This window comes from Rhinatrema bivittatum, chromosome 8 (assembly GCF_901001135.1).
Source record: "Rhinatrema bivittatum chromosome 8, aRhiBiv1.1, whole genome shotgun sequence".
NCBI classification, from domain to species: domain Eukaryota; kingdom Metazoa; phylum Chordata; class Amphibia; order Gymnophiona; family Rhinatrematidae; genus Rhinatrema; species Rhinatrema bivittatum.
Genome location: NC_042622.1, coordinates 265,801,159 through 265,820,999, shown reverse-complemented (window position 1 = coordinate 265,820,999; position 19,841 = coordinate 265,801,159). Strand labels below are relative to the sequence as shown.

The window sequence follows — 19,841 nt, the reverse complement described above, 5'->3', positions numbered from 1 at the left end:
TGCTGGGCAGACGGGATGGGCCGTCATTTCTGTGTTTCTATGTTTCTAAGTCCTGATGTTACATTTACCCAGTCAATAATGGGGTAATTGAAATCTCCCATTATTAGTGCACTGCCAGATTGGTTAGCTTCCCTGATTTCTCTTAGCATTTCACTGTCCATCTCACCATCTTGACCAGGTGGACGGTAGTATACTCCTATCACTATACTCTTACCCAACACACAAGAGAGTTCTACCCATAAAGATTCTACGGTCAATCACATGAAAGAATAGAGGGCTCTAAAAGGGAAAAGGAAAAATCAATGTATACAGGTGGTAGTATGGCTGAAATAAAATCTTCCAAGAAGAGGAGGCAAGGTCAACCATGATGAAACTGCAGCAGGCACTGAAATATTTTTATAAAAGTGAAAATGGGCACAAGTGCGTCTACCAAATGGTCTATATTTGCTGATATCTGCCATGTTACTATCTGCTGGCACATTGAATTATAAAATCCGAGTCTACGAAAGATGATAAAAGCAAAGGTCACTACAAAAAAAAATCACACAAATAAATCATTGAAGTTGCACGAGAGTCATAGCTGTTAGCAGGAACAAATAGATACATAAGGTGAGGGCCTCTGCTGAATGTAATCCGTAAATGGATATCAGACCCAATACATTCATAGACGGACTAGTCTCTGCAACATGAGAGGAGCTTCAGGAGTTTTATTTTTATTTATTTGAGTTTATGAATCACCTAGACCGAAGCCCTCGGTCCAACCAAATCCTTGACATGGTCACCCTTCATCTCTACTCTACTAGGCGTGCAAATGGTGCCAAACCTTCATTCAGTGGACACCCCGTACGTCGCTTTGCAGCACCTGGCACAGGATCAATGCGCATGGGAAAAAAAATATTGATTTTGTTTTATTTTCTACAAGTTTTGTTATTTTAGCGCATGCTAACATGACATATGAAGCCAACCGAAATTTTTTTTTTTTTGTTCCATTTGGGATTGGAAAGGCCAATAAAATGATACAAATGTCGTCGTGTTTTCCATGTTGTTTAAAAACAGCAGCTGATCCCTAGCTGTGGATGCCGGAGTAGGATGGGGCTGCAGCGATATGAACAAGCTTAATTTTACCTACGAAGCGCCGTCACTCCAAACGCAGTGGCTCCTAACCCGGGGCGTCATATCTGCTGATACTGCATATAGGGAGAGGATACAGTTAATCTCTCGTGGACCAGGTTGTTTGAAAGCAGAACATTGATTGAAGAGCTGCAGAACATTGGTTGCCAAGGAGAGCAGCCTTCGTGGTGGTCGGTAACTTATGCAGGCATAGCAACAGCTGAATGAAATAATAAAAAAAAAAAAAGCCAATTGAACAAATTGTGCTATAAATAAAGTAATTACAAGCTTTGAAGAAAAAAAAAAACCGTGGAGATGGGCTGGAAAAAATCAAGATTTTAGCCCTCGGTTATAAATCCTGTCCACTATCTGTGGATTAGAGCATAAGTGGGGTTTTTTTTATGGCTGTAGTCGAAAATGGAAAAATACAATTTGGAAAAATTGCTAGAGTTCTAAGGTACTGGTACTATGCAGTTTGTGGGATTTTTTAGTTAACAGAACTTGTTATAGGGTTAAGCCTATGCTAAGTGAGAAATAGGGAAAGGCTGCAAATGGAGACTGGGCCAACAAGGGGCCAATCAAAAACCATCATATCTTTGTAAACTAAAAAAAGGCAACGTGAAGTGCCATGTGTACATATACACAAACACACACACACATACACATACACATAACCACGCACACAACATAACCACGCACACATAACCACACACACATACACATATACATAACCACGCACACATAACCACGCACACATACACATAACCACGCACACAACATAACCACGCACACACACACACACGCACACACACATAACCACGCACACACACATAACCACGCACACACATAACCACGCATGCACGCACACACACATAACCACACACACACACATAACCATGCACACACACATAACCACACACACACACACACACACATAACCACGCACACACACATAACCACGCACACACATAACCACGCATGCACGCACACACACATAACCACGCACACACACAAACACACACACACACATAACCATGCACACACACATAACCACACACACACACAAACACACACACACACACACACATAACCACGCACACATGGTGGCCCGATAGGTAACCATGAAGACTGTAAGCTGGACTGCGTATGTACCCAACTCTATCCAGTGACACCAGGGTTCCCATTCTTTTCGCAATCACTGGACAAGTAGTGGTTTCTCTCCTGCATCAGTCACATTCTCGGACTACACTGCCACCAGGCAAAGGTGACTCCCTGGGATGTTGTAAATGACGAGCTGGAACAGACATTGCTGCTGCTGGCTCTCTCCTCTTCAGGCCAAATGTTGCAATGAGAAGCAGATGGGATGTGGGCCAACAACCGACGTTACTGGTCTGTGCTATCACAGTACCAAAACCTGGTTCATCCGTCCCAGTCTGGAAGCAGGACCTTCAGAGAGCAACTGTGCTCCCTTTGACTGCATGGGGCTCATCAGTAGATTCCACCAAAGCAACCAGCTACTATGCAGTCACTAGCACTTCTAATAGACTCAGAAACCTTCAAGGGGCCTTTGTACCATAAAGACATGTAGAGGCCAGGAGGTCGGGAGAGGGTCATCTTGAGCTAAGCCTTTCCTATGGGCTCAGTGCCCAAGAGACTCAAGTTAAGAGTCCATCCCTAGCTCTACAGCTGAGAACTGCCCTGATGGTTTTGACCCTAGTGCCCTAAAATGTATGTTCTTGATACACCTTAATCTCTTCATTACTGATTCTAGTCATCATGCTTTGGGTCTTATTTGTTGTAGTACAGACTTGTCATAGAGACACAAATAGAGATAAGCTACTGGGGAGACAATCCTTTACCTTAGGTGCATTCTTTCTTCTGCACAACTTAATAAGTGTCACTCTGGCTCAGAAGCTTACAAAATAATCTGGGAGGACAGGGGCTCATAAATCAGACCCTCACATTAGTGTGGGCAGGGGAAAATTTCTAAGAACAGCTAGAAAAAGAATTAAAATGAAGTGTAAGCTTGTGGGAATCCTGTGTTAGCCTCCAGGAGCTGCACCCAGTGAATTGTTACAGTTGTGAATTACTGGATTGCAGAAATGTGCATTCATTTGAAATATCAACACTTTCAAAATAGAATGGAAGAGAGGAGGATATGACTTCCTTGAGGCCTTCAGACGCTTAACCGGGAACTCCCTGCTTCACCAGGCCAACTTTGCAAATATCACAGGCATCCCCGTTCGGAACTTTTTCTAATTTGCTATTTTGGTACATGATAAGCAGCCGATGTCAGAAGAAAATCAGTGACTTCCGAAAATTTTCATACCGAAAATCCGATTATGGACGGCTGGCAGAACAAGAGAAAATGGCGGAGGAACCCAGGGCCGGCTGCGACGGTGATCAAGAAAACTCACCGCCCTCCCTAGACTCCAAAGTTTAAGACCTGGTTTTGGGACCTTCGGCCAGGACATCCAGTCTTACAAAAAAGAGATTATGGAGCTCGTAGGGGAAATGAAAGAGGAGCTAAGTGAAATGGGATGGCGTCTTTTTGAATATGAGACCACCACTGAGTCTCATGCCGAGGAGATTCGGCTCCTGCAAAAAGATTATAAATCTTCTGCATTCTGAAAATAAGATATTGGCATCGAGACTGGAGAACTTACAAAATAAGAACTCGTCGGGTGAACCTGAGTTTCCGTGGGGTACTGGAGACTCCGGAGTATTCGAAATGTTTAACTGCTGTGATTCAGATTTGCAGGGAGATTTTAAACGCTGATCAACCCTCAGATTCATCGGCTTCTATAGCCCAGGGTTGTATCAAAATAGAGAGAGCTCATCGAACCCTAGGGCCTAAACTGATGAACTGTCCATGCGAAATTATTGCGTGCTTCCACGAAGATGCCGTAAAGGAGCGGATCTTCTCCCTGGCCAGGAAGCGTACATCGCTGCAGTTAGATGGACAAGAAATTCAGGGATTCACAGGCATATCACCAGTAACGCTTAAGAAAAGACAGGACATGCGACCCATAACTGAGGTTCTGCGGAAAGAGGACATTCGTTACCATTGGCTACACCCATTCGGGCTCTGGTTCTCTATTAGAGGTTCGTCTCATTGTGTGCAAACGGCCGCAGAACCTGCAGCGATATTACGCTGGCTTCTCTGTGCAAGATGCTCCAATACGGCCCTCGAAAACGGCCCAGCAGAAGGAGGAGGGCCCTCCCCCCCCCCCCCGCTGGCAAAGAGTGGGGAAGGGCGGCAGGTGACTCTGCAGAAACTCAGAAGGCTCTGCATCTGAAACAGAAAATAGCTGACTTTACTGCTTGACTGCTAATGACTTAGTCTGCGTGTGCAGCTCTCTTTTAGTTTTGCCTGTTGCATGCAATGCCAACAGGAACCTTGTTAGTCAACCGGGAACCTCTTTTTGCCTTCTGGTTTTGTTTGTATGAGAGGTTATATTCCCTGGCCTTTGTTTGTGGCAGCCTGGTGAGTTGGGAGTTCACGGGCTCTCAATGTGATGTCTCCTCCTGCAGTTTGTGATATGGAACCCTTTTCTCTTAGCGGTTCCTATAGGGTGGGTGGGAGGTTAGGGCGAGAGGGGGCTTCGATGTGTTCTGATAAATTTGAGGGAGGAAAATGTTTTTGCGGAGCTTTTGTGGGGGTCTATTCCCAGTATCTAGGGCTTGGGTCTTGGGGTTTTATAGAGTTTCGGATAAGGGTAGTTGAGCTATTTGACTTTACACTCATTTCCATAGTCCCGATATTTTTCTTGAAGCACTATGATTTCCTTTAAAATATTATCATTAAACATAAAAGGGCTAAACTCCCCTTGAAAGAGGAGATTGCCGCTGGCAGATTTAAGCAGATCTCAAGTCTCGATAGCCTTGGTACAGGAATCACATTTGAAAAGAAGATTTGAGCACCTTATACGCTCAGATTTTATATCCTTCTAAATACTGGGCCGCGAGCTCACATACGGCCAAATATATGGTGGTGGGGATTCTTTTTAAAAAGGATTTTATTTTAGATTTTGTCTCATGCTATAAAGACCCTAATGGGGAGAAAAATATACACTTGTAAGCCTTTATGCTCCCAACGCAAAACAAGGTGCCTTTTTCTCAACACTGCGGGAGTTCATTTTGACGCATTCAGAATGTCATTTAAATCTCGTTGGGGACTGTAATATTACTCTTAATCTGTCCGTGGATAACTCAACAGGGCTTGGTTTGGATTCCCAAAGTGAACAAGCTCTTTTTAAGAGTTTCTTGTCTCAGTGTAACCTAATAGATGCCTGGCGCTTCCAATATCCAAAATCCAAGAACTATACTTATTTTTCTAATTCCCACAAATCCTATTCCAGGATCGATTTTTTGTTCTTGGATAGGGGACTCATTAATAGACTTACTGCAACAGCCATAGAGCCTATAACATGGTCAGACCATGCACCTATCTGGCTTGAGTTGAAGTTTTATGACTATGACAGGGACAATATTTTTGGAAGTTAAATGACAGCCTGCTTGTTGATGAATCTTTTGTTAAGAAATGCAGGGCGGATATTCAGGAATATTTGGAATTTAATTTCTTTGATGAAGTCTCTCCTATAGTCATATAGGACTGTCTGAAAGCTGTTCTGAGGGGCAAATTGATTGCAAGAGCTTCTTTTGTTAAAAAGCTTGCAGACAAAGAAAGAGTAGCTCTACAGAAACAGTTGGCTTATTACAAACAAATCCACAAGGAACAGCCCTCTCAGGATTGTTTTCAGCAGGTAGAACTTTGTAGATCCAGACTAGCAGAGCTGGATGCTGCTAGGATCGCCTATCAAATGGAATTAGTTAAACAGCTGCACTTTGAAGGAGGCAATAAAGCTGGTAAGCTTTTAACAAATAAATTGCGGGCAAAACGCCTGCCAAAAAAAATTACAAAGCTTAAGAATGCGAAAGGGGATATTTTAACAGCAAATAAGGATATCCGCCAAAGGTTCTTACAATTCTATTCTGAACTATACCAAGCAAATTCAGATATAGACCCAGTAGCCTTAGATCATTTTTTGGCTGGTATATCTCTTCCTGGACAAGGAAATATCTCTGCAGATTTCTTTGGCAATCAACCAGTTTAAGATTTGCAAGTCACCAGGCTTAGATGGCTTTACAGCCCATTTTTATTAAAGATTTTCTATAGACTTAACCCCTCCCTTAACAAATATGTTTAATGCCCTACGAGCTGATGGGTCTTTATTGCAGAATTCTAACCAAGCTGGGATTACCGTTATTGCGAAACAGATAGAGATCCCACGGTGTGCAGAGACAAGGACATGAGCTTGGAACTGAGAAGCAAGACGTTCAGACGTGGATGAAGATCAGAAGTGGATTTTAGAGAGTCAGGCGAGGAGCCGGATACGCCGATGAGGACTTGGAACTTGGGAAGACTCAGACGAGGATAAGAACTCAGGATACTCGGAGACTTAGACTGGCACTGCCCCTCAGGGTGCCCTACACAGCCGACGTGGGCTGGTCATGGACCACCCTGTCCCACTGCTTGCCCTACACAAGCAGTGGAACAGGCTGGTCGCGGACCACGTGGAGAGTGGGACAGGCACAGGACTGAGGCTCAGGACGAAGGAGGAATCCGGGCAGTGCTCGAAGACAGATCCAACCGGAAAAGGGCTCCAGCCACCAAACTCAGACACTGGATAGATACGGATTTACTCCCAGGAAGGTCAGCTGGAGATGAGGACCAGGGCGAGGCAAAGCTGGACCCGGAGCTAGGCTATGACGGTACTTCAGGACCAGTACTCAGAACATCAGGGCTGGAACGTAGGACATTGGATACGAAAGGACACCGATGCCTCGGGACATCAGGGCATCTGGACATCTAAGGCATCTGGAAATCAGGGACCTCTAGAGAGGAGGACCTCAGGAACGTCTGGAACATGACGGCCAAAGACATCTGAAGACAAGGAGATGTCTGGACATCTGGAGACAAGGAGACGTATGGACATCTGGAGACAAGACGAGAGACCAGAACATGGAACGAGAATCAAGATGAAGGTTCAGGAACCATGGATGAAGACAAGGAGTACCAACGAGGAACAGAGTGCCTTGAAGAAGTGAAGAAGGATCCCAGAGGACACCTGGAGCGAAGAACTGGAACTGAAGATCCAGGAGCAGTCTGACTCCATGACCAACTCCTTGCGAAGGCAACAATGGAATGAAGGAAGGCCCTCTTTATAGGGCTGAAGAGGAAACGCCTTGGAACGTTAGCAGGAGGAGCCCAGGAGGATTGCCCACTGCTGGCCCTTTAACTGGATATAATTATTTTGGCTACTTAAATTATGTATCACACAACTATCAATTCAAAACCATACAAAGTGACATATATTTTCTTATTCTTTATTGCATAGAAAAAATATTATAACAATCTTTAAATATTTAACATACTACCCACAAAAATATGCATCTAAAAATTCTCCCTCCATTCATACATCATACATACTCTTACATACTTCTACTATCTTCATAAAAACTGTCCCAATCCTCTCAGATTGTTACATGCCAAAACTTCCTTTCTTACAGTGTATTATGAATATGAAATACAATTTATTAAATAAGCAGAGAAAATCCCATTTATCATAAATTATCACTCATTTAGAAAACAACAAATTCTTTAATTCTTCTTTTATTCTTTCTTATTCTCTCAACATGTTTCGCCCACAGGCTTCCTCAGGAGATATATAAACGAATCTCCTACTGCTCATCTGTTCATGCTCATCACATATTCCTGAAAGGATCTCATCTATAAAGTTTAATAAAATCAAATTAACATGATTTTCAATAAATTTTTACCAAAAATTTTTTTTTATATTTTTAATCTTCAAAAAACACTCAATAGATAGCTTTTACCTGTACGTCCTCAAAAAGATTTCTCTTAGATGTACATATCAGTAAGTATACCATTCCATTCATGCTGCTCCACGTCTTTTCAAAAAGTATTTACCCAGATGCTTGGGTTTAAACACTTCTTCCACCCTTCCTTTGTGAGTTACCTGAGCGAATTAAAACAATCATTCCAATCATTTAAAGGTTTCTACCAACAAGGAAAAAAACTTTTTCCTTTCCAACCCCCATAAACATGAGTAGCAAAGTGAAGGAAAAACTCACCATATCTTGTAAATCTTAGCGCACTGCCACCTTCGTAACATTTAAACAGACGCCGACATGAAGTGAAACAAGGGAAGTGAGGAAACCACTTCCCCTCTTCTTTTTTATACCTCCTTGCTCCAATCAAAACAGAAGTCCAAATCTGTCTCCGCCTCTCTATTCTACCCTCCCACCTAATTGCAACACAGCCCTACTACACAATCACACTTACTTCAAAGGCAGAGCCGAAAGGCAACGCTTTCATTTAAAGTGAAAGAAACCCTTTTCTTTACTTATTTCTTTCACCAACCCAGGTCAATAGTAATTAGCCTAAAGACAAACTACCCAATCTATTTTGTCATTCAAACCCTTGGGCCACAACGTTCCCAAAGAAAAGATCAGCCTTTGCTCCAAACGTACAATGTTTTATTAATATTACCTCCACGTCTATTGTGTATTTCTTGTATCACAAAAAAACGAAGCTCTTCTACTGTATGGTGATATTCTTGCCAGTGTTTTACCAGTGGGGCAGTTTCAACCTCGTTCCGAATCCTGCTGCAATGTTCTAATATCCGAATCCTAACTTTTCTTGTTGTTTTCCCCACGTAAAACAATCCACAAGGACATTGCACAATATATACTACTGAACTGGATTGGCACGTAGTTTTATTTCTCAAATAAATCTTTTTTCCAGAAACCGGATGGATAAAAAAATTTACTGACAAACTAAACTTACAAACACTACAACCTGTACATGGATGATGTCCCCCATTCATCTCTTTTCTGCTTTCTCCACTTCCTAAATCTGAGTGCACCAAAATATCCCTAAGATTTTGAGATCTCTTAAATGAAAACATCGGAGGGACTTGCATACCTACAAAACCACTGACTAAATGCCAGTGGTTTTTATAGAAACATATATAGAAACATAGAAATGACGGCAGAAGAAGACCAAACGGCCCATCCATTCTGCCCAGCAAGCTTCACATTTTTTTCTCATACTTATCTGTTTCTCTTAGCTCTTTGGTTCTATTTCCCTTCCACCCCCACCATTAATGTAGAGAGCGGTGATGGAGCTGCAACCAAGTGAAATATCAAGCTTGATTAGTTAGGGGTAGTAGGGTAGTAACCGCCGCAATAAGCAAGCTACACCCATGCTTATTTGTTTTACCCAGACTATGTTATACAGCCCTTATTGGTTGTTTTTCTTCTCCCCTGCCGTTGAAGCAGGGAGCTATGCTGGATATGCTTGTAGTATCAGTTTTTCATCTCCCCTGCCGTTGAAGCAGAGAGCCATGCTGGATATGCGTGAAGTATCAGTTTTTCTTCTCCCCTGCCGTTGAAGCAGGATATGCATTGAAAGTGAAGTATCAGGCTTATTTGGTTTGGGGTAGTAACCGCCGTAACAAGCCAGCTACTCCCCGCTTTGTGAGTGCGAATCCTTTTTTCTTCTCCCCTGCCGTTGAAGCAGAGAGCTACTCTATTTGAATAGGGTAATACACAGACTAATGAATGAGATTTCTGAGTCTTTTTGGGTTGTAATAAAAGATCCCTATTTATATAACGCGCTCTTTTATACGCGTGATTGACTACACGATCCGGATATCCCCGTACTTTAAATCTTTCTTGTAAATCCTTAGCATGTTTTTTAAAGGATGGCATATCCGTGCAGATCCTTCTCACTCTTAACTGGCCCTTTAACTGGAGCAGGGAGGTGCGGCCGCGCACCTAGGAGGAAGGCAGGACCTTGGAGAGCGGCGTCCTGCCACACAGGAGGAAGCAGGCCCGACGTCGGCGACTCCCTGCCGCAAAGAAGGCTGAAGATGATGGCGGCTTCCTGCCGCATGAAGAGGAGCTTCAGGACGGCCTCCAGGCCACAGAAGAGGACATTGGTGGCAGTCTCCAGGCCACGAAGAACCTGTGGAGTTGGGGGCGGCTTCCAGGCTGCAGAAGAGGAATGTTGGCGGTGGCCTAGCCGTGAAGAGCCTGAGAAGGTGGGCCCAGGCCGTGGGGAAAGCAGAGGAGTCGGCGGCGGCCTCCAGGCCACGAAGAGGCGCATCGAGGGCGGCGGCCTGGCCACGGAAGAGACGGCACAGGCGGCGGCCTCCAGGCCATGGACGAAGGAAGCGTCGGTGGTGGCCTAGCCAGAAAGAAGGAGCAGGGACGGCCCCAGGCCGCAAAGAGGTCAAGCGGCAGTGGCAACGATGGCAGCAGCCTCCCGGCCACAAGAAGAGGCAGAGATAGCGGCAGCCTCCAGGCCATGGAGGAACAGTGTCGGCAGCGGTAGCCGCAGAGAGGTGAGAAGCTGCTTGTGGCCTAGCCGCAAGCAGCATCGTAACACTTGCCAGGTACATGTGACTTGGATTGGCCACCGTTGGAAACAAAATACTGGGCTTGATGGACCCTCGGTCTGACCCAGTATGGCATTTATGTTCTTATGTATCAGCAGTTTCCTCTTCTATTATTGCCTATAGATGCTGAAAAAGCCTTTGACCTAGTTCATTGGCCTACTTATTCAAAGTCCTTCAGAAAATGCAATTTGGACCCTTTATCCTCTCTTGGCTTCATAAGCTATGATTCCCCCAAGGCCTATATTAAAGTAAACGAGGGCTATTCAGCGGCTTTCCCCGTGGGGCTTGGGACTCACCAGGGATGCCCCTTATCCCCCTTATTTTTTGCTTTGTTTATAGAACCTTTTGCAGAGTGTTCAGGATAATCCTCGAGTCAGCGAAATCAAGGTGGGGGACTATTCTTCTAAATTGTTCCTATTTGCCGATGATGTGCTGTTTACTATTACAAACCCTACCATCTTCCTTCAAGAGTTGGTTAAGGTGATTTGCCCAATTTAGTGCTGTCTCAGGGTACTGTATAAACTGGGACAAGTCTGAGATTTGGAATGTATCTCTACCCACTTCCCAGTCTTTCCCTTTTAGATGTGCCAGTGATAAAATCAAATAGATTGGGGTATACATTGGGATTACAAAGGACTTATTCAAATTGAATTATCCTCCCTGAGTAGCAGATTTATTTAGAAATATTAAAGAATGGGATTACTACCATATATCCTGGCTGGGGTGGATTGCGATAGTAAAAATGAACGTATTACCCAGACTTAGTTATATTTTTCAAACCCTACCTTTAGATATTCCTGTCCCTGTATTGAAGAGTTGGTAGAGGAGGATAATGAAGTTCATTTGAGGGGGAAATATCCCAGATTAGCCCAGAGGATCCTGTTCCTGTCTAAATTTCTGGGAAGTCTTGGGGTTCCCAATCTCCTTTGGTACCATGCAGCTGCCCAGTTGAGACTTATTGTTGATTGGCACCAGGAGGGTGTCTGTAAACCTTGGGTGATGATGGAGCAGGCAATAATAGGGTGGATGCCCTTTTCATCCCTGCCTTGGCAGCCTAAGAAGGCTTGGCCTCCTATTCATGCTCTCCCTGAGTCCCCTATCCATTATGCTACACATTTGGGAAAGATGGAAGGTTTTTTAATTGGAACAAAGGCTTTTTCTACCAGTACTTTTCTGTTTCATAACATGGAGTTTCTGTCCGGGGTTGCACATTTGACCTTTTCAGTATGGGTAAAGAAAGGTATTTATAAATGGGACCAGATATGGGACCCTTGAGTGTTAATGGAGTTTAAGGCCCTACAAGACAAATATAATCTTCCTGCATTGGAACTATTCCGCTATATTCAGTTATGCCATTTTATGCTATCCTCTGGCCTGAAGATGGAATTAGCATGAAGTAATGCAATGTTTGAATCTATGTGTAAATCCGTGGACAAATCGCAGAAATGGTGTTTTAAATTATTATGTATGTTTTAATCTGTTTGTAAACCGCTTAAGTCCACCACAAATTGTACAGGTGGTATATAAGAATTTATAAATAAATAAGTAATTAAATGTCCAAGATTTATTAATTGTTAAATCAGGATTTGAAACGGAAACCCTCTTTTTTTAAGGGCCTGAGAAAAAGACTTGGGAGGGAAGCAGGAGGAAGATTTCTGGGCAGAAATTTTTCGATTTATTGGCAAAGATTTAATCTCTGCCTCTTTGATTGAAATCGAGTACTTTTTTTGCTGATATTTTACCCCTGCACGTCTTTGTACGATCTACCCTACAACATCAGATAGATGTTGGAAGGGTTGTGGAGAACTTGGCACGTTTTTCCACTCCTGGTGGGATTGTATTTATGTCCAGGCTTGCTGGCTCTGCGACTTACTACAGGTGGAGGTCGTACTTTCAGCCAAGATTGCTTTGTTAAAGGATCCTTGCTCTACAGTGGATAAATACCAGCAGAAATTAATTCAATTTGTATCCATGGCTGCTAGATGTGAACTGGCACACATCTGGAGATACAGGGCTACTCCCTCTATTTTGTTTGTGAAAGCTTGAACAGAAGAGCTTTATCGTCTGGGACAGATAACAGCCCATAAGAATAAGCATATCTTCTCCTTTCAAAGAATTTGGACACCCTACACATTGGAAAACAACCCAAATTTAGCTAGGCCCAAGTAAAGAGGTTTATTGTTTTTTGCTTCTCTCAATTTACCCAGTGGATTACTCTTTTCACTTTGCCCCCTTCATACGGAGCTTTGGGCGGGTAGAGGGTGGGTTAGGGGATAGGTTTGGGGGGGATTTAAAGCAAATAAGAGACACACAACTGTTGCGCTCTTTGTATTATGGTATGCTATGGATCCATAGAATTTTCAACGTTATCACGATATGAGCCAACTGTTGGCATTGTATTAGTAAGAGAAATGTTCTCTTGTATTGAGTTGATCACTGTCCACTTTTCGGAGCCTGTGATTTGATTTGATGTTTCCAGAGTTGTGGACTCGTTGATTATGCAAAGCAATTTTTCATGTTTTCTTTCTGTTTTGTGGTCTCAAATAAAAGTCAAATTAAAAAAATAAATAGAATGGAATTAAAAAACAACAAAAATTTGCAGCCTACCATGGAACTTGCCTATCAGCTTACCCCATGGCCTCCTCTAAGCCTTCCTCTCCCCTACCCCAAAAGCTACTGGGGCCTGGAGTTCTAGGAGTGGTGCCAGGGCCTGGTCCCTAGATCTAGGTCTAAGCCTGCTGCCAGGGCCTGGCTAGGAGGCCTAGTCCCATCACTGAGGCAGAAGTCTAGGCCTAGTGCTGGTGCTGGTCCTGTTGCCGACGCCAAGGACTGGTCCCATCACCAAGACCTAGGCTTGGAGGTAAAGGAACAGGCCTCCCAACATCATCTTTCTTCTTCAATCTTCAAAAAATTATACCATCCACTTAAAGGACATAATGTAGTGACTTCACTGCAGCACCTTCCTTTAGAATGAATGACGCCATTTTGATGTACGGCTGTACATTTCAAAGGCTATATATAAAAAAAAGTGCCATCCTCTCCAAAGGAGGGCGCCACAGTGATGTCTTTAAACAGATAGTGGGTTGGTTTTTTTTTTCCATCCTTTTCCATAAAGTTAGTGTTTTACAGCATCTATATGAGAGAATGCAAAGAATATCAACATTACTGTCCAGAATTCCAAAACTTGAATATTTGACCCCCAACCCTCCCCCCCCCTCCCCCCATGGAGTTTTTCAAACTGGAGTAAATGGTTGTCTGTGTTCCCTAGCTATCTCAGATGGTAATCAAACTTGAAGGCCAATTCTGCCTGTGATATTCAGTCAAGTGGTCCGCTACCCAACAATCAACATATAGCGCTAGTAAATTGTTCCTGGCTTTGTGGTTCAGAGACATCAGATACGGTTTCCAAATGTCCATGAATTGAGCATATTTCCTTGGGGACGTTCTATGTTCCCTTAATATCTTGTAGGTAGCCAAGTTTACAGTCTGTGTAAACGTATTCTCCAATATGTAAGGGTAGGGACTTCCACTACAGTCCAGTGCTCTAATACCAATTTTTTAGTGAGCAGAAATGCCTTACGCAAGAACAACCAAAGAGCATCCAAAAGCTGCTGCGGAAGTTCCCCTCGTTGCTCAAATAAACATATTGAGGTGTTCAATGGTATTGGCATAGATAGCAATTGACATATGTATTATTACATCTGTCTCCAAAAATCATGACTTTTAGGGCAAGTCCATCAGATTACATTTTATAAATTTATCAGAAGGCAACAATTTAACCTTAAATGCCCACGTTGTGGGGTGGTACAACCTGTTAAGAAATGTAAACTGCGTTTCTCAATATATTTTTAAAACAGTTTTGTATCATTAGAGAAGCGATAGGAGGACTCAATTCCTGATTCCAGCGATTTACGAGGTGAGAGAATACCGCTAACACTGGCAACGCATTAAGGGCCTTGGTAAGGGTAGCACAGGCAATTGGCTTCCCAGAAGGTGGTTTAAAAAATTCTGGCAGTGGGGCAGCTGTGAGAGAGAGTCAGCAGGCCCTGACATCTTTGTCAAGAAAATGTCTGACTTGGAGATAGGCAAAGAAGGTCTTGTTGGAGTGACTAAATGTTTGACGTAGATCTTCAAGCTCCCTTATCTTTCCCCCCTCATCCCGGACTAATTGTCTGAAGGTTTGTAGCCCTTTGGTAGACTAGTCTAGAAAGACTGGATTCTCCCTTCCCGGAGCAAACCTGGGGTGACCCACTATGGACATGTACGGAAAGAGCTCCCAGGGTAACTGTAATCTGCGGCACAGCCATTTCCACGCACATCTGCATGCATTCACAATGGGGTTGTTTTGGATATAGTGAGGTAGTAGGCTGTTCGATACATGCAGCAGATTGCCCACCCTAAGGGGTTTGCACTATCCCTGCAGAATCCCACTGTTGAGAACCATTCCACACCTGTTAGCCATTTATACACGTGGCGTAATAGGCATGCCATATTATATACTCCTAAATTAGAGCAACTCATACCCCCTTTCTCCCATGACAGCTGCAATTTAGACAGTGACATTGTTTTTGCCACAAAAAGCAATGTAGTGCCCTATCCAATTCCTCTAAATGGCCTCGACGTAGTTTGATGGGGAGCATCTGTAGTATATACAGCCAGTGTGAGAGCGCCATCATTTTGAATAGCTGAATCCTGCCATTAAGGGATAAGGGGAGAACCATCCAATCCTTTGATCTTTGCTTCATTTTTCTCAAAAGGGGAACAATATTACATTCATAAAGAAGCTGCCCATCAGCTGGGATTAAAACCCTCAAATATTTAATCTCCTTACCTGTCTTAATGACATCACTGGGTTTTGCAGAAACACCAAGACATCGTCCGCAAATGCAGCTATCTTGAAAGTTTCTCTCCCTTTAATGAATCCCTGGATGTCCGCTGAGTCCGCTATCTTCCTCAAAAGAGGATCCATGGATAGGATATATAAAAGTGGAGACAAGGGACATCCTTGTCGGGTACCCCTCTGCAGCTCGAAATCCTCCGATACTACTCCATTGGCCACTATTGCTGAACAGGGATGTTGATATAAGAAAGAAATTCCCTGAATATAGGCCTCATCAAAGCCATGCCTACGTAACACAGAGAACAGGTACTGCCATGAGTCCCAGTCAAATGCTTTTTCGGCATCGAATCCCACAACCAGTGCCTGAGTCTGGGTAAATTTGCAATGTGCCATGGCCGTCCACAGCCGGATGATATGTTTGCTTGTGGTACGCCCTGGCACAAAACCAACCGGATTATGGGAAATCAGGATGGGCAGTATGGTGTTCAATCTCATGGCCAAAATTTTGGAATATAACTTTATGTCAAAATTTAGCAAAGATATAGGTCTGTAGGAGGCCGGTGATGTGGGGTCTTTGCCCCCTTTAGGCAATACGGTAATAAACGCCCTTTTGGTATCATGAGGGAACATGCTGCAAATTTTGGCTTCCTGGTAAAATTCTCGCAATGGTTGAGAAAGCTCTACGGGGAGGATTTTGTAAAAATTTGCATTGAACCCATCGGGCCCTGGTGCTTTGTGGAGTTGGCTGGTTTTAATGCCCTCTAGAATTTCAGGGACTGCTATTGGATGGCTGAGCCACTCCAACTGCTCCGAGGTCACTCTAGGGAGCTTCAGATGCCCAAAAAAAGACTCTTCCGCTTCTTTAGCCCCTTCCGCTGTTTCCGCGGAGTAGAGTTTGACATAAAATGTTCTAAGAATGTGGCATATTTCCTCTGTGGAGGTCTGTCGTTTCCCATCCTCTGCATGCAGTGCCTCTGTATAATTATTGCCACGTTTTGTGCGTACTAAATTGGCCATAAGTTTACCTGCCTTTTTTCCAATTTATGGGAAGTGTTGAGGAAGGCCGTGGTGGTTCTCGAATGCAAAAAGCAATTAAGGGTGCTCAGCGCGTCCCGATATACTTTTTTGTGGGCCGCACACAGGTCTGCTATATATAGAGCTTTTGCCTTTTGAAATTCTCTCTCCAGTTCAAGTATCCTGTTATTGAGGAGCTTGTTTCGCCAGATTTGAAAAGCGATGATCTCACCTCGCAAAACAGCTTTCCCAGCTTCCCAATACAACAATGGATTATCTTTTGCTGACTTATTATTTTCCTCATATTCGTTCCATTTGGTTTTGAGGAATCGCTGAAATTCGCCATCCCCTGTAAGGTGTCCTGGGAATCTCCATCTCTGAACTGCCCTGCCCCCTATTTTCCTCTTAAGGTCACCCCATATCATTGCGTTGTCTGAACATTCCATAGGCCCTAACTCTGCGCCGCTGACGGAAGAAAAGTTAGTTACACTTGTAAGAAGGTAGTCTATATGGGACATTGAATCATGGGCTCTCGCTACGTGGGTGTAATCCCGTTCTTCAGGATGCAAAAGCCGCCATGCATCTATCAACATTAAATGTTGACAAAGATAGGAGATTCCTTTTTTATGGCCGAAGCTAGCTATGGAAGTTTGTGAACTTCTATCTATGGTTGGAACCACCACGCAATTAAAATCTCCAGTGAGATACAGAGTTCCTATGGAATGCTCTACCAGAACATGCAGTAGGGTTTCAACTATAAGTTGGGCACGCATATACACTTCCAATTGTTACTAGTGCCCCATATAATCTCCCAGTGATGATGACAAAATGACCAGCTGTATCAGTATGTGTTGATATACGATCAAATGCCACCCCTTTGCCCAGCAATATGGCGACGCTCCCCCTTTTCTGCCATCTGCGGAGGAATAGTAAACCTGAGCTACCCAATCTCTGGCCAATTTACCGTGCTCCTTATCATTTAAATGTGTTTCTTGTAAGCAGGCAATTTTGGTTTTGTGCCTTCTAAGAGAAGCCAACACTTTGGTTCTCTTAATTGGGGATCCCAGCCCAGTTACATTCCAAGAGATCATGCGTGTCAGCTCAGCCATATTTTGTCCAAAAACATTGATATTGTAAGCCAATGATTCTTAGCCATTTTATTTGTCCTTGGACTCCCCCCCCAGCCTAGGGAAACCGCGGTTCCACTACCGCTGAATCCACTATGAGAACACCTACGGCCTCGAGTCCTCATCTTAAATTGTCTCCAGTCTGATCCTAAATACTGTGAGTCTTGTAGCCCTATCGTCCCCCCCATGCCCTCCCCCGGATCCATCCTGGCCCCAATCGCCAGGTTTCTCCCTTTTACTCCAATAGACCTCCAACAAACATAGGAGGAATGAAAGCCACATTTGTCAACCGTTCCAGTGCCCGCCCTTTACTTCTGCTCGCAATCGGTCGCAGGTTTTAACCCTTACTTCAGAACTCAAAAGGAAGGGTTACACCTAACTAACTCAGTGAAGATAACATTTTGGATACCCTGGCAGGATAAGCATCGCAGCACCTCCTACAGACTTTTCAGGAATTCCTGTGCAGATGTCACCGTGTCAAACAGCTTCGATGATAACCTGATATTCCACTCGCAGCCACGCAGGACATTGTAGATTAAACCTCACTTGTCTGTTTATGAAGTTCTGCGAAGATGGAAGAGTAGGCTTTCCGCTTTTGGGATACCAGGGTGGAATAGTCCTGGGACACAAGAATGCGGTGTCCTTCATATTTATTTATTTATTTATTTATTTATTTATTTATTTATTTAACAGTTTTTTATACCGACCTTCATAGTAAATAACCATATCGGATCGGTTTACATTTAACAGGGGGTATAACTGAAGGAAACAATTCGGTTAACAATAGATAACAATAGATATGAATAAGTCAAAGTTACAATCAACTGGAATCGAGAACTTGGAAGCTTAATATAAGCTGGAAGGAAGATAAAGGTAAGTAATAATAATAAATGAATACGATAGTGAAAAAAGCTTGAAGGTGCTTTAACCTGGAGGAGCCAGAGTCCAAAAGCTTGAAGGTGCTTTAACCTGGAGGAGCCAGAGTCCATATGTCAAAGAGGGCACTTTCCCGTAGGCTTGCAGAATCGCCACTTTGTGGGCAAAGTTTAAAAACTTTGCTATGACCACTCTGGGCCAAGACACGTTTGCCGCACGTGCCCCCCAGGCGGGGTGCTCTTTCCACGTAGCACTGACCTGTGAGTTGCTCCAGGCCCAGTTCTTATAAAAGCCACCCTTCCAACATATTTTTTATGACTTGGTCAGTTTTGGATTCTGGAAAACCCACAAACCGCAGATTGCTTCGTCTCGACTTGTTTTCCAGGTCATCAAGCTTTGTTTTCAAATCTTCAACCTGTTTTTCCAGCTGCCCCTGTTTTGTATGGAGTGCCTGTGTTTCAGTTTCCACTACAGCAACTCTGTATTGGGTCTCCTCTACTTGCTGCCTGATCGCATTCAGTGTCTCGTTGCCGGCTGCAATCTGTTGGGAAAGCTCTGAAAACTTCGCCTCTAGGGCTGCAGCGACTGCCCGAGACACCTCCTCCACTAGAACCCCGTGACTGTCGGCTGCCCGTGGGCTCGGAGGCCCATCGGCCTCTTTGTTGTCGGCTGACTTGCCTGCTGTTTTTTTGTCCCGCTGCGGTTTGCTGACCATGCTGTACCTGGTGTGATCGAGGAAGTCCTCTATAGATGTTTGGGTAGCCACAGGTAAGTTTTTCTTCTCCTTTCTGGGTGAAATCGCAGGTTTATCAGCTGGTTTCAGGAGCGGGCACCGGGAGCGAATCCGACCTGCGTGTCACTCGCTCATCGGGTCACGAGGTCTCTCTGGTGTAATTTTTTAAAGATTGAAGAAGAAAAATTATGTTGAGAGTCCTGCTCCTAGGGCTCTGGACCTAGGTCTAAACTTAGCCCTCGACAATGGGACCTGGCCTTAGACTGGGCCCTGGTGCTGGATATAAGCATAGGTCTTAATGACAGGACCAGGCTCAGTGCCTCAGCCTGGTCCACGGCCATATCCTGGCAACTGAACCAAGCCTTGGCACTGGTCCCTGGCACTGGAACCAGGCCTCAGCACTGGTCTCTGGAATCAGGACAAGGTCTTGGACCACGCCCCAGAATTGGTGTAGGCCCCAAAGATGGGATCAAGCTTCAGGCTGGGCCCTAGCGCTAGACGTAGGCCTCAGGCTTTGCCCTGTCACCTGACGTCAGGCAGGGCCGTGCCACCGGGACCAGGTCTTGGCGGTGGGAACAGGCCTTGAGCTGTACCCCGGCACTGGGCCTAGGCCTCAAGCCGGCCCCAGTGCTCGACCTAGGTTTTGGCTTCAG

General features: G+C 44.2%; 1 protein-coding gene and 1 long non-coding RNA gene across 9 annotated transcripts in view; one reads left to right on the top strand and one right to left on the bottom strand.

Moving 5' to 3' along the window:
• Positions 1 to 19,841, top strand: part of LOC115098359 (excitatory amino acid transporter 1-like) — a 142,571-nt gene that overhangs the window by 63,850 nt on the left and 58,880 nt on the right. The gene's annotated exons all lie outside the window — the stretch shown is intronic.
• Positions 7,518 to 8,334, bottom strand: LOC115098360. Its single transcript, XR_003858477.1, has 3 exons — positions 8,269 to 8,334; positions 8,011 to 8,153; positions 7,518 to 7,903 (listed from the first exon to the last, which is right to left on the bottom strand). It is a non-coding gene; the product is annotated as an uncharacterized LOC115098360 (long non-coding RNA).